We start from the raw sequence: 11,415 nt of genomic DNA, 5'->3' as shown, positions 1-11,415 counted from the left end.
TATGGTGATTCTATTTTTAACTTTCTGAGGAGCTGCCATATCTTTTCCATCGTGGCAGCACCATTTTAAATTCCACCAACAGTGTGCAACAGTTTCATTTTCTCAACACCCTCACCAATACTTGTTATTTTCTGTTGTTTTTATTTCATAGTAGCCATCCTAATGGGTGTAGGGTGGTATTTCATTGTGGCCATGCCCCTCCCCCCTTTTTTTCAGGGGAAAGCATGAATGCAGTTCCCCACTACCATAAATTATGCAATCGAGTTTCTTACATTTGGGGAAATCACAGGGGTCAGCACAGCCAGAGTGCAATGGAGAAGCCTCACCCTGGGAAAAAAACCTTTGTGATCATGGTATCTCCCCTGCCAGGTAAGTATTATGCCCTTATTTTTAACAAATCTACCATTGCTCTAAATATTTTTGGACTTTATCCTTCAGAAATGCATTCCAGTGAATCTTAGAGCAGCAAAAGAAAAAAAAAACTCATTACTTCAGAGTCAATTACCTTTTTTATATACTTTAGATATAATGGATTAAGGTTACAGTTTAGAATAAGATTATGCCCAGGGTTAAAGTAATACTTGAAATATTCACTGTTCAATTCAGTCTTAAGTCATGTGCACAATAGTTAGCATATGACTTTAGGCAAGCTTTGGTTAACTTGGATTAAAGGGCATTTTCATTTTGATGCCCCTTCTGTTCCTAGCATTGAGTTCCTAAATGTGGCACACCCTGTACTGGGCGGTGGGAGTATAAAAACAAAGAAAACAGTCCTTGCCAGGAGGCACACTGACCTGGTGGAAAAGGCAGACAGTGGGCAAATTATTACAATCACGGACAATATCCAAAATGTTTTACAAACCATGGGACACAGGCCCTGACCAATCAGAACAGACTCAGAGCTAGAGCAGGGACCTGCTCCAACAGGAATTATCCCTTTAGATACTGGATTGCAGGACCGTCTAGAGGTCCTAGGGAGAGGCTGAGAGCTGGCATGGGGTTGCAGGGCAGAGTTCGCAGTTCCATGTTTGAAAATCTGATACAAGTCACCTGGTACAGTGTGGTGTGGGAAGCATACGCCAAGTGTTGGGCCAGATAAGGAGGTTATCAGCTGCACAGATGGCTAGGGCACTCTGCCACAGCCCTTCTTGCCACCAGTGATTTCAACCACGGCCACAGGGGACAGTTCCACAAGCTGACAGTGTCCTACCTCAAGGGCTCCTGTCTTTCCATTTTCTGCCCCAGAGCTGTCAGCACACTCCTGCTCAGCCAGAAGCAAAGGGCCTTAGTCCCTGCGGCAACCCTCCGCTGTGGTGGGAGGGCAGGAGCCTTGCTGGAGAGACACTCCGCCTCCCCAGTATAACTTAGTTCATGGCTTAGTTCTTATCACTGCCGTTTCTCACAGGAGTGTGGCAAACCAAGGTGTTAACGAGCTGCCTTTAAGGGCATGCTTGATACCTGTTAGTGCACTGGCTGGGTACATAAAATGCATCAGGGTAAAAGGGTATTTGTGAAACAGGTAGATGATAATCTGAGACGATACAAGCTGGCACCAAAAAAACAGAACCAAAATTACAACAAAAAACAGGTTGCTTCATTTAACATCAGCGGCATCTGTGAGGAAAAATGGAAGAGGTAAGGCTAGTCCATGCTGTTTTGATGACAAAATTTTATCATTGTTCGTATGCACCTTGAAAGAAAATCAACTATCAAGTTGTCACCCAAAAAGGGCTGCACAGACACAAAACAAGCACACTGGGAAGGCAAACTCCTCCCTTGTGACCGTGACATGTCAATGCCAGGAGGGGGACACATAGTTCTAGCTTGGACCTGGAAGTGGGACTGTCCACCATCACACACACGGCTTCAAAGATGATGCTTGGTAGAGTCAGAGGGAGCAAGGAAATTCATGTCCACTGACTCACATTCCTTCGCCCTCAACTAACCAATAAGACCAGTGTTTCCTCCCCTGGGAAGGAATGAAAATAGGTGAGAGACTAGACCATGACACATTCCCCCTTTGGGAGCCTACATTTCCATGCTTTATGCTTTTGTTAACTATTGGGTTCAATAATCAGGCCTATTGTCAGTAAAACCTAGACTCTGACTCAGGCAAGAAATTCCATGGAGTATCAGGGACTCTCTTCCTCTATTTCCATGGTCCCTTTTCTGACTCATTTATCCCATAAGCCATAAGCAGTGCCTCATATGTATTGCCCCCAGAAATCTCTGAAATGGGTCAAAAAAGGCCACTCATTTAACTCCAAAGCCACTATCGGAGAGTTTCCCACTTCTGTTCACTGGCCACATCATCAAGCCCAGCTTATCAGAGGCCGTGCAAGGGGCTCAGTCCACACCCAGAGGGATAACATGAAATTAAGACTCCCCTCACCATTACAAAGTTTCCACATGCACAAATCAAAGTTCTTGGAGAATATAAAACTCCAACAATACAACCAGCCCTCCACTGTTGCCTCAGAGAAAGTCCTAAAATCAAATCTCACCCACTTTGCCACTTGAAATCAATGTTGCAAAATATCCTTTCCAGATTGTTTTTCATTGTATGCAGCCCTAAGCTGGAGGATGGCCCTCAAGAACCTGGGTGGAGTCTTGGTTTCTTCTGCAGCATGGCGTGGGCTTGCTTCATGCAGGAACTCTAATGGCTGCTCCACTGACCGCCAAGCAAGATTCAACCAATGCTAAGTCTCCCATTTTCTGGAGTTCCAAATTAACAGGTGACATAAGAATATCTCAGTCCCAGTCTCACAACATAAAACAACACCATCCACTCCAAAAGCTTATCATGTAAACACTATTTCTTTATCCCCACACGAAAGTGGGTGGTGGGGGGGTAACACTGCTTTACTCACATTACTCCTCTACTCAAAACCTGAAATGGCTCTCCAGGCTTAGAGAATGAAATGTTACTATGTTCTTCTCCTAGCACTCAAGGCTTCTAGGGTCCAGGTGAGACCTGTCCCTCCACCTCTGCATGCTGTTCCCATAGTTCTCCCTACCTTCCATGTCCTCTCTCCTCCTTCCTGCCTCCTCTCTCACCTCCACCTCATTAATTAAAAGTTCAGTTCACTTTCCGCCTTTCCCATGAGGCTCCCCCTGCCATCCACACAGTGGTATCCACCCCCCTATCCACCCCACCCATCTCTGAACTCAAGGACAACATCTCATGGTGCTCAGAAGCTACTGACCACTGGCCACACAGTGTCTTGGCCCTGGATCGCTGGGGACAGAGACCAAACTGTACCCCATGTGGCCTTAGCAAGAGCCATGCACACACACCATGGTTGCACTCTGTCAGAAATTGGTTTTGAGAGCTGGAAAATGTCACTCTACAAGGATCTGACCTCATAATAGTCAGGCTTTTAAGCAAAGAACAGAATCTGTTCTAGCCAGGTTAAGCAGGAATGAGTTACTGTAGGGTATCCACAGTTTAAGGATCACTGGCAGTGCTCAACAAATGGGTTGAGCTTTCTGAAATGACTCAAATTCATTTCAACTGGAACAACTGGGCCACCAAAAGAACTGCTGCCTCTCTTACAGCCAGGAGACCACTAGCGATGTCCTCAAACTCACAGCTGGGACACCGCCGCACCTGCCGTGATCCACACCACGAGAAGCATGTCCTCTGACATCCTCAGACATAGTGGCTGGACCCCAGACCAATACAAATGACTCACATGCATGCCTGGCAGCAGAAGGAGTAGATGCTAATCATCTGCTCACTCAGTGCCACCAGATTCATGTGAGCGCACCTGAGAGGCTAAACCTAAATGCCATGCAGAGCTTGACCTGCAAGGGGGTCTGGGAAATGTAGTTCTTGGCTTTCCAGCCTCTACAATACGAGCAGACACTAGGAAAGGGGTGGAATGGCTGTTAAAAGTCAGTCCATCATGTCAACCACAAATCTAAAGATATGTTAACCTTGCCTCTGATCTGCCCCTCAAATTCATATATATTTGAATTATCTGTGGTGCCCAATATTTTAGAATTCATTTTGGTGACCATGATTCATCCCAATTCTGTGAAATAGTTAATAGCCTGTAGTCTGCAAATGAACATTTTAGTAGACAAAGGCAGTATTTCCCAAAGTTTAAAGGAAAAAATACATAGACCCCCCCCAGTATTTGTTAAAATTGGTCTCATGATAATGTTATTAAAATGTTCTACATTAAAAAATAGTTATAAAATTCTTATGGTTACAAAATCTAAAAAGAACTATAAAATAAATTTGTAAACTAAACACAAGCAAAACTCTAAATCAAGTAAAATTCAAGCTAACATTTCTTTAGCATGAGTAATTGTTTTCTTCAAAGTGAATCAATAATGTTGGACCTAATAGTAGGAAAATCATTTGCACATTTTACATTTCACATGTTAATAGCCTGATTCTTTTGATTTTGATCAGGATGGTCCATTGTCTCAATCACTGTCAGTATCACAATCATTATTTTTCCATTTAACATGAACTCATTTTTAACCAATGAAGGTTTAATGGGCCAATCCCAAATAGTATGCTGAAAATTTTAAAGTACTATTTAATGAAAGCTTCTTCAGTACATAATAGCTAATACCCTCATTGTTAATGAACTGCTGAGGGTTGGTGTGTACAGAGAGGTGGTCTGTGCAGTACAGCCTTGTGCTGTGAGTGTAGTTCCAATAGCCACGACACAGACTGGTTGGAGTTCCATATGCCCATACTACTATGGATGGGGAGATGACTCACCCCTTCTACCTCCTCTATATGAACTGCTATGACTCCTTTATTCCTATGGGTTTGTTTGAACTTTATCTGGCACCAATATATTCATAAACATAAATGTAAATAGCAGCAGTATATGGTTAAGACAGTTCCTATGGCAAAAGAAACCCTCCCTACAAATTAGTAAGAACACAACAGGAAACCCAATAAGAAAAAAATGTGCAAAGAACATGAACAGGCAATTCAGAAAAGTGGAGGCTAAACAAGCATGAAAATTGATGCTCACACTGACACAATCAACTCAATCACCAATTAACATAATTATGAGATACCACTGTACATCCATGAAATTGGCAAAATTAAGAAGTCATATATTACTGGTATGTTGGGCATAACAGTCAAGTATTTAGGGGAAAAGGAACATTTATACACTTCTGATGAGGCAGAAGACTGGGTACACCCATACTGGAAAGTAACCTAACATTACTTAGTGGGATTAAGTGTGAGTATATATGCCTTACAATCCACAAAGCCCACTATTGTGTACATACCCAAGAAGAGTTCACACGAGGTCTATGAATGAACATGTTTAAGGATAATTTTTTTTGCTTTTTTTTTTTTTGTAGCAGGAATTTTGTGGTAATTGAGACATCCATTATTACTAGAATGGATAAGCGATATATGCTTGTCCATTATGGAACACATGGAAGAAATAGATATAAAAAACTAGATGTTCATATGGCAACACAGGTAATTTTTAAAAAGCTTAGTGTTGATTATAAAAGTTGGAATAAGATCTCTATGTTATAAACCAAAACAGTTGCATACACAAATACTATGTATTTTTCAAAGGTATGCACCAAATACATTAGAATGGGTACCTATTAGGAGAAAGGATACTGGAGTGGACATAAAGGATGAAGACAAGAAATAAAAAATAAAAATAAAATAAAACAAAAAGAGACCCTGCCTAGAATTATGATAACAAAAGTGTATATGATGAAGAATCCACTCCAAAACTACCAGATCAAATACCTGAATTCAGCAAAGTTGCAGGATACGAAATTAATACACAGTAATCTGCTGCATTCCTAAACACTAACGATGAATTAGCAGAAAGAGAAATCAGGAAAACAATTACATCAAAAATAAAATAAAATACCTAGGAAGAAACCTAACCAAGGAAGTGAAAGAACTATACCCTGACATTCTTAAGAGAAATTAAAGAGGACACTAACAAATGGAAATTCATGCCCTGCTCTTGGCTAGGAAGAATTAATATTGCTAAAATGGCCATCCTACCTAAAGCAATCTACAGATTCAAGGCAATCCCTATCAAAATACCAACAGCATTATTCAACAAACTAGAGCACATAGTTCTAAAATTCATACAGAACCACAAAAGACCCTGAATAGCCAAAGCAATCCTGAGAAGGAAGAATAAAGCTAAGGGCATTACGCTCCCCGACTTCAAGCTCTACAACAAAGCCACAGTAATCAAGACAATTTGGTACTGGCACAAGAACAGACCCATAGACCAATGGAACAGACTAGAGAGCCCTCATATAAATCTAATCATATATGGTCAATTAATATATGATAAAGGAGCCATGAATATACAATGGGGAAATGATAGCCTCTTCAACAACTGGTGCTGGCAAAACTGGACAGCTACATGCAAGAAAATGAAACTGGATTATTGTCTAACCCCATACACAAAGGTAAACTCAAAATGGATCAAAGACCTGAATGTAAGTCATGAAACCATAAAGCTCTTAGAAGAAAACATAGGGAAAAATCTCTTGAATATAAACATGAGCAACTTTTTCCTGAACGCATCTCCTCGGGCAAGGGAAACAAAAGCAAAAATGAACAAATGGGACTACATCATGCTAAAGAGCTTCTGTACAGCAAAGGACACCATCAGCAGAACAAAAAGGCATCCTACAGTATGGGAGAATATATTTGTAAATGACATATCTGAACAGGGGTTGACATTCAAAATATATAAAGAACTCACACATCTCAAAACCCAAAAAGCAAATAACCCTATTAGAAAAAGGGCAGAGAATATGAACAGACATTTCTTCAAAGAAGAAATTCAGATGGCCAACAGGCACATGAAAAGATGCTCCACATCACTAATTATCAGGGAAATGCAAATTAAAACCACAGTGAGATATCACCTCACACCAGTTAGGATGGCCAGCATAGAAAAGACTAGGAACAACAAATGCTGGCAAAGATGCAGAGAAAGGGGGACCCTTCTACACTGCTGGTGGGAATGTAAATTAGTTCAACCATTGTGGAAAGCAATAGGGAGTTTCCTCAAAAAACTAAAAATAGAAATACCATTTGACCCAGAAATTCCACTCCTAGGAATTTACCCAAAGAAAACAAGTTCTCAGATTCAAAAAGACATATGCACCCCTATGTTTATCATAGCACTATTTACAATAGCCAAGATATGGAAGCAACCTAAGTATCCATCAGTAGATGAATGGATAAAGAAGAGGTGGCACATATACACAATGGAATAATATTCAGCCATGAGAAAGAAACAAATCCTACCATTTGCAACAACATAGATGGAGCTAGAGGGTATTATGCTCAGTGAAATAAGTCAGGCAGAGAAAGACAAATACCAAATGATTTCCCTCATTTGTGGAGTATAACAATGAAGCAAAACTGAAGGAACAAAATAGCAATAGACTCACAGACCCCAAAAGGGACTAGGGACTACTAGTGGGGGAGGGCGGGTGGGAGGGAGGGAGAAGGGGATTGTGGAGTATCATGATGGGTGCACATGGTGTGTGTGGGGTTACGGGGAAGACAGTGTAACACAGAGAAGGCAAATAGGAACTCTGTGGCATCTAACTACACTGATGGGCAGTGACTGCAATGGGGTATGCGGGGGGACTCAATAATAAGAGTGGATGTAATAACCACATTGTTTTTCTTGTGAAACCTTCATAAGAGTGTATATCAATGATATCTTAATTTTTTTTTAAAGTGTATGATGAACTCCACTCTCTCTAGATGTCCAAATAAGAAAACTAGGTGGGTGGATGTGTAATTTATCTTGCAAGTAGAATCACTGGGATTTGGTGATGAATTGGATACAGAGGTAAGATAAAGAGAGAGGTTAAAAAATAAACCGCAGCATCCTGGTAATATAGTGATTCAGTCTATGGAAAAGGAAAATATTGGAGAAGATTATTAGGAGAGGGAGGGAGTGAAAACTAAGAATTGAGTTTTAGCTGAGGGCCAAAGAGTCATGCAAGTAGAAATGTGGAGCCAAATTTGGATAAATGGGTCAAGATCTCAGAAGACTTTTTCTGGTTTACTACTTAATTAACAGGCTAAACTGCTTTAATGTAACAAAGCTTCAAATACAGATGTTTAATGAAATGGAATCTTACTGTGGAATCATTCTGCTCTGTGAGATAACTGAGAGGCCCAGGCTTTTCTAACTTGTCCCTCTACCATCCCAGAATGCGTTCTCACTGGGATTGGCAAAGCTAGGTCACAACCCCAACAGTAACCTAGGGAGGTTAGGAAGGAAGAGAGGAGGTCCGATGCAAGTGGCTTGTCTCTAAATTGGAATTAACTAAAAGTTGTCCACACCCACTTCTGCTCACATCTAATTGCTCAAACTTGGCCAACCCTCAAGCTGTCCACGAGAAGGACTGAGAATGCTGGGTGTAGCTGGGAAGGCCAGAGTCTAGCTGCAACTATGTTGATATGGAAGAAGGGAGAACAAATTTTGGGGTAGCACTAGTAGTCTGCCCAAGCCAGCAATTACAGAGTCACAATATACAGTGGGAGCTAAAGCAAAAGGAGCACATAAAATAGCATAAGATGAAAGTGCAGCTAACTAAGAGAACAGGGATGAGACAAAGCCCTAAGTCATGCATGCATTTAAGGACAGGTCAGCTAGAAGGAGCCCAAAAGCAGACTGAAAACCAATGGGAAGGTAGCAGAATGTTGTGTCACAGAAGCCAAAAAATGTGCCCAGGGAATAACCCTCTCCCACAAGTGAGAGACAGGAGTTTATGAATAAACACCCCATCTTCCTCCCCATACACAGGGACAGTCTCTCAAGGATTCCCAGTGGATTGAGCCCCACTTGCCCAGGGAGGTGACCTGCTCATTAACTCAGCCTGGATTGATATCTGGCCCCTGTGCCTTCCCTGTCTCACTTTCCCAAATGCCTACAGCGTTTCCTGGGACCTGTTTTGGGGTGGCCCCAAACCAAGCCAAAGCCTCAAAATGCATTCTGCCAGTGTTACTATTTTGCTCTTTCCATTACTCCACACTTGTTTGGGGCAGGCTAAGGCTAGAGCCCACAAGGCCCCAGCCACAGACCCGGGAATTTCCTCCAATACTAGTAGCGCTATATTTCCATGTCACATCACCCACAGTCCTGCCAGCTCTGGCCACTCTCTAAATGTAACGTCCCACTGAGCTAGAGTAGTAACGTCAACCAAAAAATGGGGAGGGAAGAAAGGAAGGAAGGAAAAAGAAAAAGAAAAGGAAGGAAGGAAGGAAGGGAGGAAGGGAGGAAGGGAGGAAGGAAGGAAAAAGAAAAAGAAAAGGAAGGAAGGAAGGAAGGGAGGAAGGGAGGAAGGGAGGAAGGGAGGGAGGGAGGAAGACCCACAAGACACTCCACTTGCGGAGTGAATAAATAAAATTCTGTAGCTCTGATGGCAAGGTTGGGAGGTGTTATATTTTAGCACATTTGCACTGCACCTTCACAGGTCAAATGCAGAATCCTCTAGTCTTTATACTGATACAATATTAAATGGAAATTAAAGTGAAAGATAGTGATTGCTTCTCACAAGAGGCTCAGACCTTGGTGGGACAAAGCATGGGCAATTCTGGGTGGAGCAGCCCCAAGGCAGGAAGGCAGCTCTTCCAGAAGCCCTGGGGCAGTGCTTCTGGCCCTTGGTGCAGATGCCCTGCTCAGCACTTCCTTGCTGTGATTGCTCCCCAGAAAAATGGAGCTATGCAGGGAACCTGGCCTTTAATTCATTACTCTTCCCAACTTTTAAACGAAGCAGTGTTTATTGAAGCTGTCTTCCTGGGAACAAACAACTTTGAGGCAAGATTTGAGGTTGATTTCTAGTGCTTCAAATATTGCCTCAATCTAAATTTGAAAGTTTGGCTTGATGTTTTAAGTCTGTGTCTGTGTTCAAAGATGTGTAGAAAGACAAAGCAGGGCAAAGAAAATAAAAGGGAGCTAAAGAATAAAGCCTCTGCCATCTTACTCCCCAACTGTGTCAAGTGATTCTTAACCCTTTTTGGGTCAACTACTCCCAAAACACTGATGAAAGCTCTGGACCCTGCCCCCGGAAATGTCATACACCCCAATACAGGGAATGCTGCCTGCCTTCCACGGGCCAGCAGATTAAAGACCTCTGGAAAATAAGGAAGAGGAAAAAGAGTGAAAATAAGAAAAAACAACAAGAAGAAAAAAAGGGAGGGTGGAGAAATGCTGAGACACTTTGTAGTTTAAAATCACCTTCACATATGTTAAACTGTGAACTCCACAGACTAAGCCTGTGGGCTAGGTCATTCTGCCTTGGAAGGCATACAAAGGGCTCCCAACCCCATTCTGGGGGTGGTGGTAGTAAAATGTCTCCAAGGTATCTTTGAAGAGGTGCCTCCAAGGTGGGATCCCCAAAAGATGAGTAGGAATCCACCAACCAAGAGGGGAAGAAGAGAGTTAAAGGCAGAAAGAAGAGTGTATGCAAAGGTCTGGGGGTAAGAGCAAGCGTGGATGTGCACAGCAGATAGCCCTCCACTGCAGGGGTACCCCTGCCCTCACCACACATGCCCTCAGGGGAGGGCAGCTGCCCACGTGAAGAGGCCAGCCACGGTGCTGCAGGGCTCCGCTATTGTATTTATTTCCCAGAGCTGTTGACTGCTTCCTCCTTGAAACCTCTCTTCCCTCCAGTGGACTGAATCGCCCGTGCACTCCTGGGCCTTCTCCCGTCTTGTGGCTGCTCCTCCTCAGGCCCTGCGGTTCCTCGTCTTCCCTGTGCCCTGGGAGACTGGATACCGTGTGTAGTCCTTGGACCTCTCTCTTCTCTCTTTCCTCACATTTGGCTGCAAATATCACCTGCATGCTGAGGACTCCTGTATCACACCTTCAGGCCAGGCTTTCTTCCCAAAAGTGTGCATCTCCACCCCCTAGTCCATCCCCACTTGGATGTCCACTAGCCATTGCTAACTCATCAAGCCCAAACCAGGTCCCTCACTCAGTCTTCCCTACCTCCAATACATGCAACTCCAATTTTCTAGCAGTTCAGAGCCATCTTTGGAGGCTCTTTTTCTCTCTCATCCTGTATCTGATCTTCCAGCAAGTCCTACTGCCTCCATCCCCAAAATGCCCAGTATTGGCCACTTGTTAGCATTACCTCTAGTCTGGTTTATTAGTATTTTCTTTACTTGTCTCCCTGTTTCTTCCCTTCTTCGCTTTAGTTATACCCTCATAGTGGCCAAATCCTGTTAAAACTTATTAGACCACATCTATCTCCACAGCACCCTCCCAAAGCTCTCCATCTCCCTCCTAGTAAAACCTCAAGCCTCATGATAACTTGTGAAGCTCTGCACTATCTGGTCCCCTCCCTTCCGTCCCTACTGCCTGTAGAGCTTCAACTCCTATTAATATATATATATACACACTCCAGGGC

The 11,415-nt window shown here is 42.9% G+C and overlaps 1 non-coding gene across 1 annotated transcript; it reads right to left on the bottom strand.

Moving 5' to 3' along the window:
* Positions 1-213: 213 nt before the first annotated feature.
* On the bottom strand, positions 214-377 carry LOC118919440 (U1 spliceosomal RNA). Its single transcript, XR_005027520.1, has one exon. It is a non-coding gene; the product is annotated as a U1 spliceosomal RNA (small nuclear RNA).
* Between the last annotated feature and the right edge of the window lie 11,038 nt (positions 378-11,415).

The sequence above is a fragment of the Manis pentadactyla genome, chromosome 1 (assembly GCF_030020395.1).
Source record: "Manis pentadactyla isolate mManPen7 chromosome 1, mManPen7.hap1, whole genome shotgun sequence".
Lineage (NCBI taxonomy): Eukaryota > Metazoa > Chordata > Mammalia > Pholidota > Manidae > Manis > Manis pentadactyla.
The sequence above is the reverse complement of the archived record's forward strand: the minus strand, read 5'-3'. Positions and strand labels throughout refer to the sequence as shown.